This window comes from Pleurodeles waltl, unplaced genomic scaffold (assembly GCF_031143425.1).
Source record: "Pleurodeles waltl isolate 20211129_DDA unplaced genomic scaffold, aPleWal1.hap1.20221129 scaffold_39, whole genome shotgun sequence".
Classification (NCBI taxonomy): Eukaryota; Metazoa; Chordata; class Amphibia; order Caudata; family Salamandridae; genus Pleurodeles; species Pleurodeles waltl.
Genome location: NW_027150097.1, coordinates 2,432,915 through 2,447,503, shown reverse-complemented (window position 1 = coordinate 2,447,503; position 14,589 = coordinate 2,432,915). Strand labels below are relative to the sequence as shown.

Below are 14,589 nucleotides of genomic sequence, written 5' to 3'. Positions count from 1 at the left end.
TGGTAAACTGATCACTAATTGGAATATTTAGAAAGAAGGGACGCAGTGCAGCACAGCCAGCAAAGTTCCTTTGTGCGTCACTCGAAGAGAGCAGAACTGAGACATATCTTCACAGAAATGGTGCAGTTCTGCTCTTTGTCTATGCAAAGGTGCACTTCGGGCTGCCTTGAGTGAAAGGGTATCTGCCTTATGTTCAGGAGAGCTGATGTGCATAAAGGGATATCTTCCTCCAACTATCATAGGAGATTTTTTAGAGTCAAGCCTGCGCTAGAATGCGCTTGCGCATGCGTATTGCTTGCGAGACGCTGTTGTAGTTAGAAAAGGGCTAGGAGCCCCGTCCATTTCACGTTGGTGTCTTTCATTGGTTTGTGGGCTTCCCTGTTAAAATCTGCTTGCTTTCGTTAGTGGAAGGCATGCATACGTCATGCCTTTTCCGGTGGTTAGCCCTCCTTGAGCGCAGCGACCAAGTACTGAAAACATAGGAGGCTCGCTGTTTTCCATCTGGTTTGTGGACTACTTTTTCTCTTTTTTTCACAGCACGATCTCGTTTGACAGAAGTCGAGCTCATTGCATGACATCGACCCTGTTACATAATTAATTGAACTTTTGCCGGTTACATAGATAATTGCACTTTTGCCGATAGGTTTCAATATGAGTGAACTGTAGCAGCGCGATTGCGCTCATTATTTACATTTAATGAGTCAAGAAAAGTCTGGTTGGGAGTTTACAACTGCTAATAGCTCTATCTCGGAGAAATGCCAGACCAGTTGTATTGCAAGTGCTTGTTTACTCCTTGTATCTGTTCTGCAAATTGCAGCACACCACATGCAAAGAGGCAGTAACATGGAGAAATAAAGACATCTGTTCTCCTTACACCAGCCTCGGGGAGGCGCACCATTGTGGCACAAAACCATGACTGTATGTTTTTGTAAACATGGGTTTACATCAAAATCCATGTGTGGATGTACAAGAAAACCATGTACCACCTGTGGAACACCTACCTGACGCAAAGTAAAGCATGGCAGAGCAAGGTGCTGTGTGCTGTTACTTTTTCTTAACATGTGCATGGCTTTGTAAATACCAAAAAACTAATTGTGTTAATGCTGCATCGAAAAGTGATGCAACCCGATGAAAAATCTGTTTAAACATCGGCCTAAATGTACACTAAAATTCCGGACCCGAAAAAAAGAACAAGTTAAAATCTCACAGTGAAATCAGGATGATATTTAAAAAATGACATGTGCATTGGAAAGGACTTGGCTGAAGGGGCACCAAAGCCAACGACCAAGTCAAGAATGATATTTTGGGATGTCACACTCTAAACATCCCCCATACTCACACAAGTCAATTGTATGACCCTGTAGGAGTCTTGTGTTTGTCATTCCACTGACACTGTGTGTAATGCCCCCCGTTCTTGCGTGCCTTGCCCTGTGTCACCTTTGTTTTTCTATCTTGAAAAGAATATTTGTAGTGAGGCTCCCCAATGAACTAAAAAGTGTTGTTAAATCCAAAATGTTTGTGAGGCCCCTGTGAGATTTGAACTCACGACCCCTGGTTTACAAGACCAGTGCTCTAACCCCTGAGCTATGGAGCCAGGAGCTGGTCAAGATGCCGTGCTGGGGACTATATGAAGGAGCAGAGCACACCTGAGTCACAATGGAATCAGCAGGAGAGAGGATTGTGTGAGTCTGAGAAAGAAAAGGGGCATAGCTTCAAACCTCAATCTGGCATAGCTTTCCAAGGCTACTATTGCCAGTGATTGTGTATTTTAAAAAGGTAGTAAATTTGTATCCTTTCAAGGAGTACATCTATGGGTGCAGATTTGCTACTTTTTTGGTAAACTGATCACTAATTGGAATATTTAGAAAGAAGGGACGCAGTGCAGCACAGCCAGCAAAGTTCCTTTGTGCGTCACTCGAAGAGAGCAGAACTGAGACATATCTTCACAGAAATGGTGCAGTTCTGCTCTTTGTCTATGCAAAGGTGCACTTCGGGCTGCCTTGAGTGAAAGGGTATCTGCCTTATGTTCAGGAGAGCTGATGTGCATAAAGGGATATCTTCCTCCAACTATCATAGGAGATTTTTTAGAGTCAAGCCTGCGCTAGAATGCGCTTGCGCATGCGTATTGCTTGCGAGACGCTGTTGTAGTTAGAAAAGGGCTAGGAGCCCCGTCCATTTCACGTTGGTGTCTTTCATTGGTTCGTGGGCTTCCCTGTTAAAATCTGCTTGCTTTCGTTAGTGGAAGGCATGCATACGTCATGCCTTTTCCGGTGGTTAGCCCTCCTTGAGCGCAGCGACCAAGTACTGAAAACATAGGAGGCTCGCTGTTTTCCATCTGGTTTGTGGACTACTTTTTTTTTTTTTTCACAGCACGATCTCGTTTGACAGAAGTCGAGCTCATTGCATGACATCGACCCTGTTACATAATTAATTGAACTTTTGCCGGTTACATAGATAATTGCACTTTTGCCGATAGGTTTCAATATGAGTGAACTGTAGCAGCGCGATTGCGCTCATTATTTACATTTAATGAGTCAAGAAAAGTCTGGTTGGGAGTTTACAACTGCTAATAGCTCTATCTCGGAGAAATGCCAGACCAGTTGTATTGCAAGTGCTTGTTTACTCCTTGTATCTGTTCTGCAAATTGCAGCACACCACATGCAAAGAGGCAGTAACATGGAGAAATAAAGACATCTGTTCTCCTTACACCAGCCTCGGGGAGGCGCACCATTGTGGCACAAAACCATGACTGTATGTTTTTGTAAACATGGGTTTACATCAAAATCCATGTGTGGATGTACAAGAAAACCATGTACCACCTGTGGAACACCTACCTGACGCAAAGTAAAGCATGGCAGAGCAAGGTGCTGTGTGCTGTTACTTTTTCTTAACATGTGCATGGCTTTGTAAATACCAAAAAACTAATTGTGTTAATGCTGCATCGAAAAGTGATGCAACCCGATGAAAAATCTGTTTAAACATGGGCCAAAATGTACACTTAAATTCCGGACCCGAAAAAAAGAACAAGTTAAAATCTCACAGTGAAATCAGGATGATATTTAAAAAATGACATGTGCATTGGAAAGGACGTGGCTGAAGGGGCACCAAAGCCAACGACCAAGTCAAGAATGATATTTTGGGATGTCACACTCTAAACATCCCCCATACTCACACAAGTCAATTGTATGACCCTGTAGGAGTCTTGTGTTTGTCATTCCACTGACACTGTGTGTAATGCCCCCCTTTCTTGCGTGCTTTGCCCTGTGTCGCCTTTGTTTTTCTATCTTGAAAAGAATATTTGTAGTGAGGCTCCCCAATGAACTAAAAAGTGTTGTTAAATCCAAAATGTTTGTGAGGCCCCAGTGAGATTTGAACTCACGACCCCTGGTTTACAAGACCAGTGCTCTAACCCCTGAGCTATGGAGCCAGGAGCTTGGCAGGATGCCGTGCTGGGGACTATATGAAGGAGCAGAGCATACCTGAGTTACAATGGAATCAGCAGGAGAGAGGATTGTGTGAGTCTGAGAAAGAAAAGGGGCATAGCTTCAAACCTCAATCTGGCATAGCTTTCCAAGGCTACTATTGCCAGTGATTGTGTATTTTAAAAAGGTAGTAAATTTGTATCCTTTCAAGGAATACATCTATGGGTGCAGATTTGCTACTTTTTTGGTAAACTGATCACTAATTGGAATATTTAGAAAGAAGGTGCGCAGTGCAGCACAGCGAGCAAAGTTCCTTTGTGCGTCACTCGAAGAGAGCAGAACTGAGACATATCTTCACAGAAATGGTGCAGTTCTGCTCTTTGTCTATGCAAAGGTGCACTTCGGGCTGCCTTGAGTGCAAGGGTATCTGCCTTATGTTCAGGAGAGCTGATGTGCATAAAGGGATATCTTCCTCAAACTATCATAGGAGATTTTTTAGAGTCAAGCCTGCGCTAGAATGCGCTTGCGCATGCGTATTGCTTGCGAGACGCTGTTGTAGTTAGAAAAGGGCTAGGAGCCCCGTCCATTTCACGTTGGTGTCTTTCATTGGTTCGTGGGCTTCCCTGTTAAAATCTGCTTGCTTTCGTTAGTGGAAGGCATGCATACGTCATGCCTTTTCCGGTGGTTAGCCCTCCTTGAGCGCAGCGACCAAGTACTGAAAACATAGGAGGCTCACTGTTTTCCATCTGGTTTGTGGACTACTTTTTCTCTTTTTTACACAGCACGATCTCGTTTGACAGAAGTCGAGCTCATTGCATGACATCGACCCTGTTACATAATTAATTGAACTTTTGCTGGTTACATAGATAATTGCACTTTTGCCGATAGGTTTCAATATGAGTGAACTGTAGCAGCGCGATTGCGCTCATTATTTACATTTAACGAGTCAAGAAAAGTCTGGTTGGGAGTTTACAACTGCTAATAGCTCTATCTCGGAGAAATGCCAGACCAGTTGTATTGCAAGTGCTTGTTTACTCTTTGTATCTGTTCTGCAAATTGCAGCACACCACATGCAAAGAGGCAGTAACATGGAGAAATAAAGACATCTGTTCTCCTTACACCAGCCTCGGGGAGGCGCACCATTGTGGCACAAAAATATGACTGTATGTTTTTATAAACATGGGTTTACATCAAAATCCATGTGTGGATGTACAAGAAAACCATGTACCACCTGTGGAACACCTACCTGACGCAAAGTAAAGCATGGCAGAGCAAGGTGCTGTGTGCTGTTACCTTTTCTTAACATGTGCATGGCTTTGTATATACCAAAAAACGAATTGTGTTAATGCTGCATTGAAAAAGTGATGCAACCTGATGAAAAATCTGTTTAAACGTGGGCCTAAATATACACTTACATTCCGGACCCGAAAAAAAGAACAAGTTAAAATCTCACAGTGAAATCAGGATGATATTAAAAAAATGACATGTGCATTGGAAAGGACGTGGCTGAAGGGGCACCAAAGCCAACGACCAAGTCAAGAATGATATTTTGGGATGTCACGCTCTAAACATCCCCCATACTCACACAAGTCAATTGTATGACCCTGTAGGAGTCTTGTGTTTGTCATTCCACTGACACTGTGTGTAATGCCCCCCTTTCTTGCGTGCTTTGCCCTGTGTCGCCTTTGTTTTTCTATCTTGAAAAGAATATTTGTAGTGAGGCTCCCCAATGAACTAAAAAGTGTTGTTAAATCCCAAATGTTTGAGAGGCCCCAGTGAGATTTGAACTCACGACCCCTGGTTTACAAGACCAGTGCTCTAACCCCTGAGGTATGGAGCCAGGAGCTTGTCAGGATGCCGTGCTGGAGACTATATGAAGGAGCAGAGCATACCTGAGTTACAATGGAATCAGCAGGAGAGAGGATTGTGTGAGTCTGAGAAAGAAAAGGGGCATAGCTTCAAACCTCAATCTGGCAGAGCTTTCCAAGGCTACTATTGCCAGTGATTTTGTATTTTAAAAAGGTAGTAAATTTGTATCCTTTCAAGGAGTACATCTATGGGTGCAGATTTGCTACTTTTTTGGTAAACTGATCACTAATTGGAATATTTAGAAAGAAGGGACGCAGTGCAGCACAGCGAGCAAAGTTCCTTTGTGCGTCACTCGAAGAGAGCAGAACTGAGACATATCTTCACAGAAATGGTGCAGTTCTGCTCTTTGTCTATGCAAAGGTGCACTTCGGGCTGCCTTGAGTGCAAGGGTATCTGCCTTATGTTCAGGAGAGCTGATGTGCATAAAGGGATATCTTCCTCCAACTATCATAGGAGATTTTTTAGAGTCAAGCCTGCGCTAGAATGCGCTTGCGCATGCGTATTGCTTGCGAGACGCTGTTGTAGTTAGAAAAGGGCTAGGAGACCCGTCCATTTCACGTTGGTGTCTTTCATTGGTTCGTGGGCTTCCCTGTTAAAATCTGCTTGCTTTCGTTAGTGGAAGGCATGCATACTTCATGCCTTTTCCGGTGGTTAGCCCTCCTTGAGCGCAGTGACCAAGTACTGAAAACATAGGAGGCTCACTGTTTTCCATCTGGTTTGTGGACTACTTTTTCTCTTTTTTTCACAGCACGATCTCGTTTGACAGAAGTCGAGCTCATTGCATGACATCGACCCTGTTACATAATTAATTGAACTTTTGCCGGTTACATAGATAATTGCACTTTTGCCGATAGGTTTCAATATGAGTGAACTGTAGCAGCGGGATTGCGCTCATTATTTACATTTAATGAGTCAAGAAAAGTCTGGTTGGGAGTTTACAACTGCTAATAGCTCTATCTCGGAGAAATGCCAGACCAGTTGTATTGCAAGTGCTTGTTTACTCTTTGTATCTGTTCTGCAAATTGCAGCACACCACATGCAAAGAGGCAGTGACATGGAGAAATAAAGACATCTGTTCGCCTTACACCAGCCTCGGGTAGGCGCAACATTGTGGCACAAAACCATGACTGTATGTTTTTGTAAATATGGGTTTACATCAAAATCCATGTGTGGATGTACAAGAAAACCATGTACCACCTGTGGAACACCTACCTGACGCAAAGTAAAGCATGGCAGAGCAAGGTGCTGTGTGCTGTTACTTTTTCTTAACATGTGCATGGCTTTGTAAATACCAAAAAACTAATTGTGTTAATGCTGCATCGAAAAAGTGATGCAACCCGATGAAAAATCTGCTTAAACATGGGCCTAAATGTACACTTAAATTCCGGACCCGAAAAAAAGAACAAGTTAAAATCTCACAGTGAAATCAGGATGATATTAAAAAAATGACATGTGCATTGGAAAGGACGTGGCTGAAGGGGCACCAAAGCCAACGACCAAGTCAAGAATGATATTTTGGGATGTCACATTCTAAACATCCCCCATACTCACACAAGTCAATTGTATGACCCTGTAGGAGTCTTGTGTTTGTCATTCCACTGACACTGTGTGTAATGCCCCCCGTTCTTGCGTGCTTTGCCCTGTGTCGCCTTTGTTTTTCTATCTTGAAAAGAATATTTGTAGTGAGGCTCCCCAATGAACTAAAAAGTGTTGTTAAATCCAAAATGTTTGTGAGGCCCCAGTGAGATTTGAACTCACGACCCCTGGTTTACAAGACCAGTGCTCTAACCCCTGAGCTATGGAGCCAGGAGCTGGTCAAGATGCCGTGCTGGTGACTATATGAAGGAGCAGAGCACACCTGAGTCACAATGGAATCAGCAGGAGAGAGGATTGTGTGAGTCTGAGAAAGAAAAGTGGCATAGCTTCAAACCTCAATCTGGCATAGCTTTCCAAGGCTACTATTGCCAGTGATTGTGTATTTTAAAAAGGTAGTAAATTTGTATCCTTTCAAGGAGTACATCTATGGGTGCAGATTTGCTACTTTTTTGGTAAACTGATCACTAATTGGAATATTTAGAAAGAAGGGACGCAGTGCAGCACAGCCAGCAAAGTTCCTTTGTGCGTCACTCGAAGAGAGCAGAACTGAGACATATCTTCACAGAAATGGTGCAGTTCTGCTCTTTGTCTATGCAAAGGTGCACTTCGGGCTGCCTTGAGTGAAAGGGTATCTGCCTTATGTTCAGGAGAGCTGATGTGCATAAAGGGATATCTTCCTCCAACTATCATAGGAGATTTTTTAGAGTCAAGCCTGCGCTAGAATGCGCTTGCGCATGCGTATTGCTTGCGAGACGCTGTTGTAGTTAGAAAAGGGCTAGGAGCCCCGTCCATTTCACGTTGGTGTCTTTCATTGGTTTGTGGGCTTCCCTGTTAAAATCTGCTTGCTTTCGTTAGTGGAAGGCATGCATACGTCATGCCTTTTCCGGTGGTTAGCCCTCCTTGAGCGCAGCGACCAAGTACTGAAAACATAGGAGGCTCGCTGTTTTCCATCTGGTTTGTGGACTACTTTTTCTCTTTTTTTCACAGCACGATCTCGTTTGACAGAAGTCGAGCTCATTGCATGACATCGACCCTGTTACATAATTAATTGAACTTTTGCCGGTTACATAGATAATTGCACTTTTGCCGATAGGTTTCAATATGAGTGAACTGTAGCAGCGCGATTGCGCTCATTATTTACATTTAATGAGTCAAGAAAAGTCTGGTTGGGAGTTTACAACTGCTAATAGCTCTATCTCGGAGAAATGCCAGACCAGTTGTATTGCAAGTGCTTGTTTACTCCTTGTATCTGTTCTGCAAATTGCAGCACACCACATGCAAAGAGGCAGTAACATGGAGAAATAAAGACATCTGTTCTCCTTACACCAGCCTCGGGGAGGCGCACCATTGTGGCACAAAACCATGACTGTATGTTTTTGTAAACATGGGTTTACATCAAAATCCATATGTGGATGTACAAGAAAACCATGTACCACCTGTGGAACACCTACCTGACGCAAAGTAAAGCATGGCAGAGCAAGGTGCTGTGTGCTGTTACTTTTTCTTAACATGTGCATGGCTTTGTAAATACCAAAAAACGAATTGTGTTAATGCTGCATCGAAAAAGTGATGCAACCCGATGAAAAATCTGTTTAAACATGGGCCTAAATGTATAATTAAATTCCGGACCCGAAAAAAAGAACAAGTTAAAATCTCACAGTGAAATCAGGATGATATTAAAAAAATGACATGTGCATTGGAAAGGACGTGGCTGAAGGGGCACCAAAGCCAACGACCAAGTAAAGAATGATATTTTGGGATGTCACATTCTAAACATCCCCCATACTCACACAAGTCAATTGTATGACCCTGTAGGAGTCTTGTGTTTGTCATTCCACTGACACTGTGTGTAATGCCCCCCGTTCTTGCGTGCCTTGCCCTGTGTCACCTTTGTTTTTCTATCTTGAAAAGAAAATTTGTATTGAGGCTCCCCAATGAACTAAAAAGTGTTGTTAAATCCAAAATGTTTGTGAGGCCCCAGTGAGATTTGAACTCACGACCCCTGGTTTACAAGACCAGTGCTCTAACCCCTGAGCTATGGAGCCAGGAGCTGGTCAAGATGCCGTGCTGGGGACTATATGAAGGAGCAGAGCACACCTGAGTCACAATGGAATCAGCAGGAGAGAGGATTGTGTGAGTCTGAGAAAGAAAAGGGGCATAGCTTCAAACCTCAATCTGGCATAGCTTTCCAAGGCTACTATTGCCAGTGATTGTGTATTTTAAAAAGGTAGTAAATTTGTATCCTTTCAAGGAGTACATCTATGGGTGCAGATTTGCTACTTTTTTGGTAAACTGATCACTAATTGGAATATTTAGAAAGAAGGGACGCAGTGCAGCACAGCCAGCAAAGTTCCTTTGTGCGTCACTCGAAGAGAGCAGAACTGAGACATATCTTCACAGAAATGGTGCAGTTCTGCTCTTTGTCTATGCAAAGGTGCACTTCGGGCTGCCTTGAGTGAAAGGGTATCTGCCTTATGTTCAGGAGAGCTGATGTGCATAAAGGGATATCTTCCTCCAACTATCATAGGAGATTTTTTAGAGTCAAGCCTGCGCTAGAATGCGCTTGCGCATGCGTATTGCTTGCGAGACGCTGTTGTAGTTAGAAAAGGGCTAGGAGCCCCGTCCATTTCACGTTGGTGTCTTTCATTGGTTCGTGGGCTTCCCTGTTAAAATCTGCTTGCTTTCGTTAGTGGAAGGCATGCATACGTCATGCCTTTTCCGGTGGTTAGCCCTCCTTGAGCGCAGCGACCAAGTACTGAAAACATAGGAGGCTCGCTGTTTTCCATCTGGTTTGTGGACTACTTTTTCTCTTTTTTTCACAGCACGATCTCGTTTGACAGAAGTCGAGCTCATTGCATGACATCGACCCTGTTACATAATTAATTGAACTTTTGCCGGTTACATAGATAATTGCACTTTTGCCGATAGGTTTCAATATGAGTGAACTGTAGCAGCGCGATTGCGCTCATTATTTACATTTAATGAGTCAAGAAAAGTCTGGTTGGGAGTTTACAACTGCTAATAGCTCTATCTCGGAGAAATGCCAGACCAGTTGTATTGCAAGTGCTTGTTTACTCCTTGTATCTGTTCTGCAAATTGCAGCACACCACATGCAAAGAGGCAGTAACATGGAGAAATAAAGACATCTGTTCTCCTTACACCAGCCTCGGGGAGGCGCACCATTGTGGCACAAAACCATGACTGTATGTTTTTGTAAACATGGGTTTACAGCAAAATCCATGTGTGGATGTACAAGGAAACCATGTGCCACCTGTGGAACACCTACCTGACGCAAAGTAAAGCATGGCAGAGCAAGGTGCTGTGTGCTGTTACTTTTTCTTAACATGTGCATGGCTTTGTAAATACCAAAAAACTAATTGTGTTAATGCTGCATCGAAAAGTGATGCAACCCGATGAAAAATCTGTTTAAACATGGGCCTAAATGTATACTTAAATTCCGGACCCGAAAAAAAGAACAAGTTAAAATCTCACAGTGAAATCAGGATGATATTTAAAAAATGACATGTGCATTGGAAAGGACGTGGCTGAAGGGGCACCAAAGCCAACGACCAAGTCAAGAATGATATTTTGGGATGTCACATTCTAAACATCCCCCATACTCACACAAGTCAATTGTATGACCCTGTAGGAGTCTTGTGTTTGTCATTCCACTGACACTGTGTGTAATGCCCCCGTTCTTGCGTGCCTTGCCCTGTGTCACCTTTGTTTTTCTATCTTGAAAAGAATATTTGTATTGAGGCTCCCCAATGAACTAAAAAGTGTTGTTAAATCCAAAATGTTTGTGAGGCCCCAGTGAGATTTGAACTCACGACCCCTGGTTTACAAGACCAGTGCTCTAACCCCTGAGCTATGGAGCCAGGAGCTGGTCAAGATGCCGTGCTGGGGACTATATGAAGGAGCAGAGCACACCTGAGTCACAATGGAATCAGCAGGAGAGAGGATTGTGTGAGTCTGAGAAAGAAAAGGGGCATAGCTTCAAACCTCAATCTGGCATAGCTTTCCAAGGCTACTATTGCCAGTGATTGTGTATTTTAAAAAGGTAGTAAATTTGTATCCTTTCAAGGAATACATCTATGGGTGCAGATTTCCTACTTTTTTGGTAAACTGATCACTAATTGGAATATTTAGAAAGAAGGGACGCAGTGCAGCACAGCCAGCAAAGTTCCTTTGTGCGTCACTCGAAGAGAGCAGAACTGAGACATATCTTCACAGAAATGGTGCAGTTCTGCTCTTTGTCTATGCAAAGGTGCACTTCGGGCTGCCTTGAGTGAAAGGGTATCTGCCTTATGTTCAGGAGAGCTGATGTGCATAAAGGGATATCTTCCTCCAACTATCATAGGAGATTTTTTAGAGTCAAGCCTGCGCTAGAATGCGCTTGCGCATGCGTATTGCTTGCGAGACGCTGTTGTAGTTAGAAAAGGGCTAGGAGCCCCGTCCATTTCACGTTGGTGTCTTTCATTGGTTTGTGGGCTTCCCTGTTAAAATCTGCTTGCTTTCGTTAGTGGAAGGCATGCATACGTCATGCCTTTTCCGGTGGTTAGCCCTCCTTGAGCGCAGCGACCAAGTACTGAAAACATAGGAGGCTCGCTGTTTTCCATCTGGTTTGTGGACTACTTTTTCTCTTTTTTTCACAGCACGATCTCGTTTGACAGAAGTCGAGCTCATTGCATGACATCGACCCTGTTACATAATTAATTGAACTTTTGCCGGTTACATAGATAATTGCACTTTTGCCGATAGGTTTCAATATGAGTGAACTGTAGCAGCGCGATTGCGCTCATTATTTACATTTAATGAGTCAAGAAAAGTCTGGTTGGGAGTTTACAACTGCTAATAGCTCTATCTCGGAGAAATGCCAGACCAGTTGTATTGCAAGTGCTTGTTTACTCCTTGTATCTGTTCTGCAAATTGCAGCACACCACATGCAAAGAGGCAGTAACATGGAGAAATAAAGACATCTGTTCTCCTTACACCAGCCTCGGGGAGGCGCACCATTGTGGCACAAAACCATGACTGTATGTTTTTGTAAACATGGGTTTACATCAAAATCCATGTGTGGATGTACAAGAAAACCATGTACCACCTGTGGAACACCTACCTGACGCAAAGTAAAGCATGGCAGAGCAAGGTGCTGTGTGCTGTTACTTTTTCTTAACATGTGCATGGCTTTGTAAATACCAAAAAACTAATTGTGTTAATGCTGCATCGAAAAGTGATGCAACCCGATGAAAAATCTGTTTAAACATCGGCCTAAATGTACACTAAAATTCCGGACCCGAAAAAAAGAACAAGTTAAAATCTCACAGTGAAATCAGGATGATATTTAAAAAATGACATGTGCATTGGAAAGGACTTGGCTGAAGGGGCACCAAAGCCAACGACCAAGTCAAGAATGATATTTTGGGATGTCACACTCTAAACATCCCCCATACTCACACAAGTCAATTGTATGACCCTGTAGGAGTCTTGTGTTTGTCATTCCACTGACACTGTGTGTAATGCCCCCCGTTCTTGCGTGCCTTGCCCTGTGTCACCTTTGTTTTTCTATCTTGAAAAGAATATTTGTAGTGAGGCTCCCCAATGAACTAAAAAGTGTTGTTAAATCCAAAATGTTTGTGAGGCCCCTGTGAGATTTGAACTCACGACCCCTGGTTTACAAGACCAGTGCTCTAACCCCTGAGCTATGGAGCCAGGAGCTGGTCAAGATGCCGTGCTGGGGACTATATGAAGGAGCAGAGCACACCTGAGTCACAATGGAATCAGCAGGAGAGAGGATTGTGTGAGTCTGAGAAAGAAAAGGGGCATAGCTTCAAACCTCAATCTGGCATAGCTTTCCAAGGCTACTATTGCCAGTGATTGTGTATTTTAAAAAGGTAGTAAATTTGTATCCTTTCAAGGAGTACATCTATGGGTGCAGATTTGCTACTTTTTTGGTAAACTGATCACTAATTGGAATATTTAGAAAGAAGGGACGCAGTGCAGCACAGCCAGCAAAGTTCCTTTGTGCGTCACTCGAAGAGAGCAGAACTGAGACATATCTTCACAGAAATGGTGCAGTTCTGCTCTTTGTCTATGCAAAGGTGCACTTCGGGCTGCCTTGAGTGAAAGGGTATCTGCCTTATGTTCAGGAGAGCTGATGTGCATAAAGGGATATCTTCCTCCAACTATCATAGGAGATTTTTTAGAGTCAAGCCTGCGCTAGAATGCGCTTGCGCATGCGTATTGCTTGCGAGACGCTGTTGTAGTTAGAAAAGGGCTAGGAGCCCCGTCCATTTCACGTTGGTGTCTTTCATTGGTTCGTGGGCTTCCCTGTTAAAATCTGCTTGCTTTCGTTAGTGGAAGGCATGCATACGTCATGCCTTTTCCGGTGGTTAGCCCTCCTTGAGCGCAGCGACCAAGTACTGAAAACATAGGAGGCTCGCTGTTTTCCATCTGGTTTGTGGACTACTTTTTTTTTTTTTTCACAGCACGATCTCGTTTGACAGAAGTCGAGCTCATTGCATGACATCGACCCTGTTACATAATTAATTGAACTTTTGCCGGTTACATAGATAATTGCACTTTTGCCGATAGGTTTCAATATGAGTGAACTGTAGCAGCGCGATTGCGCTCATTATTTACATTTAATGAGTCAAGAAAAGTCTGGTTGGGAGTTTACAACTGCTAATAGCTCTATCTCGGAGAAATGCCAGACCAGTTGTATTGCAAGTGCTTGTTTACTCCTTGTATCTGTTCTGCAAATTGCAGCACACCACATGCAAAGAGGCAGTAACATGGAGAAATAAAGACATCTGTTCTCCTTACACCAGCCTCGGGGAGGCGCACCATTGTGGCACAAAACCATGACTGTATGTTTTTGTAAACATGGGTTTACATCAAAATCCATGTGTGGATGTACAAGAAAACCATGTACCACCTGTGGAACACCTACCTGACGCAAAGTAAAGCATGGCAGAGCAAGGTGCTGTGTGCTGTTACTTTTTCTTAACATGTGCATGGCTTTGTAAATACCAAAAAACTAATTGTGTTAATGCTGCATCGAAAAGTGATGCAACCCGATGAAAAATCTGTTTAAACATGGGCCAAAATGTACACTTAAATTCCGGACCCGAAAAAAAGAACAAGTTAAAATCTCACAGTGAAATCAGGATGATATTTAAAAAATTACATGTGCATTGGAAAGGACGTGGCTGAAGGGGCACCAAAGCCAACGACCAAGTCAAGAATGATATTTTGGGATGTCACACTCTAAACATCCCCCATACTCACACAAGTCAATTGTATGACCCTGTAGGAGTCTTGTGTTTGTCATTCCACTGACACTGTGTGTAATGCCCCCCGTTCTTGCGTGCCTTGCCCTGTGTCACCTTTGTTTTTCTATCTTGAAAAGAATATTTGTAGTGAGGCTCCCCAATGAACTAAAAAGTGTTGTTAAATCCAAAATGTTTGTGAGGACCCAGTGAGATTTGAACTCACGACCCCTGGTTTACAAGACCAGTGCTCTAACCCCTGAGCTATGGAGCCAGGAGCTGGTCAAGATGCCGTGCTGGGGACTATATGAAGGAGCAGAGCACACCTGAGTCACAATGGAATCAGCAGGAGAGAGGATTGTGTGAGTCTGAGAAAGAAAAGGGGCATAGCTTCAAACCTCAATCTGGCATAGCTTTCCAAGGCTACTATT

At 43.4% G+C, this 14,589-nt stretch overlaps 8 non-coding genes across 8 annotated transcripts; all 8 read right to left on the bottom strand.

Moving 5' to 3' along the window:
• Positions 1-1,521: 1,521 nt before the first annotated feature.
• TRNAT-UGU (transfer RNA threonine (anticodon UGU)) lies at positions 1,522-1,594 on the bottom strand. Its single transcript has one exon. It is a non-coding gene; the product is annotated as a tRNA-Thr (tRNA).
• A 1,760-nt stretch (positions 1,595-3,354) lies between these two features.
• TRNAT-UGU (transfer RNA threonine (anticodon UGU)) lies at positions 3,355-3,427 on the bottom strand. The gene has a single exon. It is a non-coding gene; the product is annotated as a tRNA-Thr (tRNA).
• A 1,762-nt stretch (positions 3,428-5,189) lies between these two features.
• TRNAT-UGU (transfer RNA threonine (anticodon UGU)) lies at positions 5,190-5,262 on the bottom strand. The gene has a single exon. It is a non-coding gene; the product is annotated as a tRNA-Thr (tRNA).
• A 1,762-nt stretch (positions 5,263-7,024) lies between these two features.
• On the bottom strand, positions 7,025-7,097 carry TRNAT-UGU (transfer RNA threonine (anticodon UGU)). Its single transcript has one exon. It is a non-coding gene; the product is annotated as a tRNA-Thr (tRNA).
• Positions 7,098-8,859: 1,762 nt separating this feature from the next.
• On the bottom strand, positions 8,860-8,932 carry TRNAT-UGU (transfer RNA threonine (anticodon UGU)). Its single transcript has one exon. It is a non-coding gene; the product is annotated as a tRNA-Thr (tRNA).
• A 1,760-nt stretch (positions 8,933-10,692) lies between these two features.
• TRNAT-UGU (transfer RNA threonine (anticodon UGU)) lies at positions 10,693-10,765 on the bottom strand. The gene has a single exon. It is a non-coding gene; the product is annotated as a tRNA-Thr (tRNA).
• A 1,761-nt stretch (positions 10,766-12,526) lies between these two features.
• Positions 12,527-12,599, bottom strand: TRNAT-UGU (transfer RNA threonine (anticodon UGU)). Its single transcript has one exon. It is a non-coding gene; the product is annotated as a tRNA-Thr (tRNA).
• Positions 12,600-14,359: 1,760 nt separating this feature from the next.
• On the bottom strand, positions 14,360-14,432 carry TRNAT-UGU (transfer RNA threonine (anticodon UGU)). Its single transcript has one exon. It is a non-coding gene; the product is annotated as a tRNA-Thr (tRNA).
• Between the last annotated feature and the right edge of the window lie 157 nt (positions 14,433-14,589).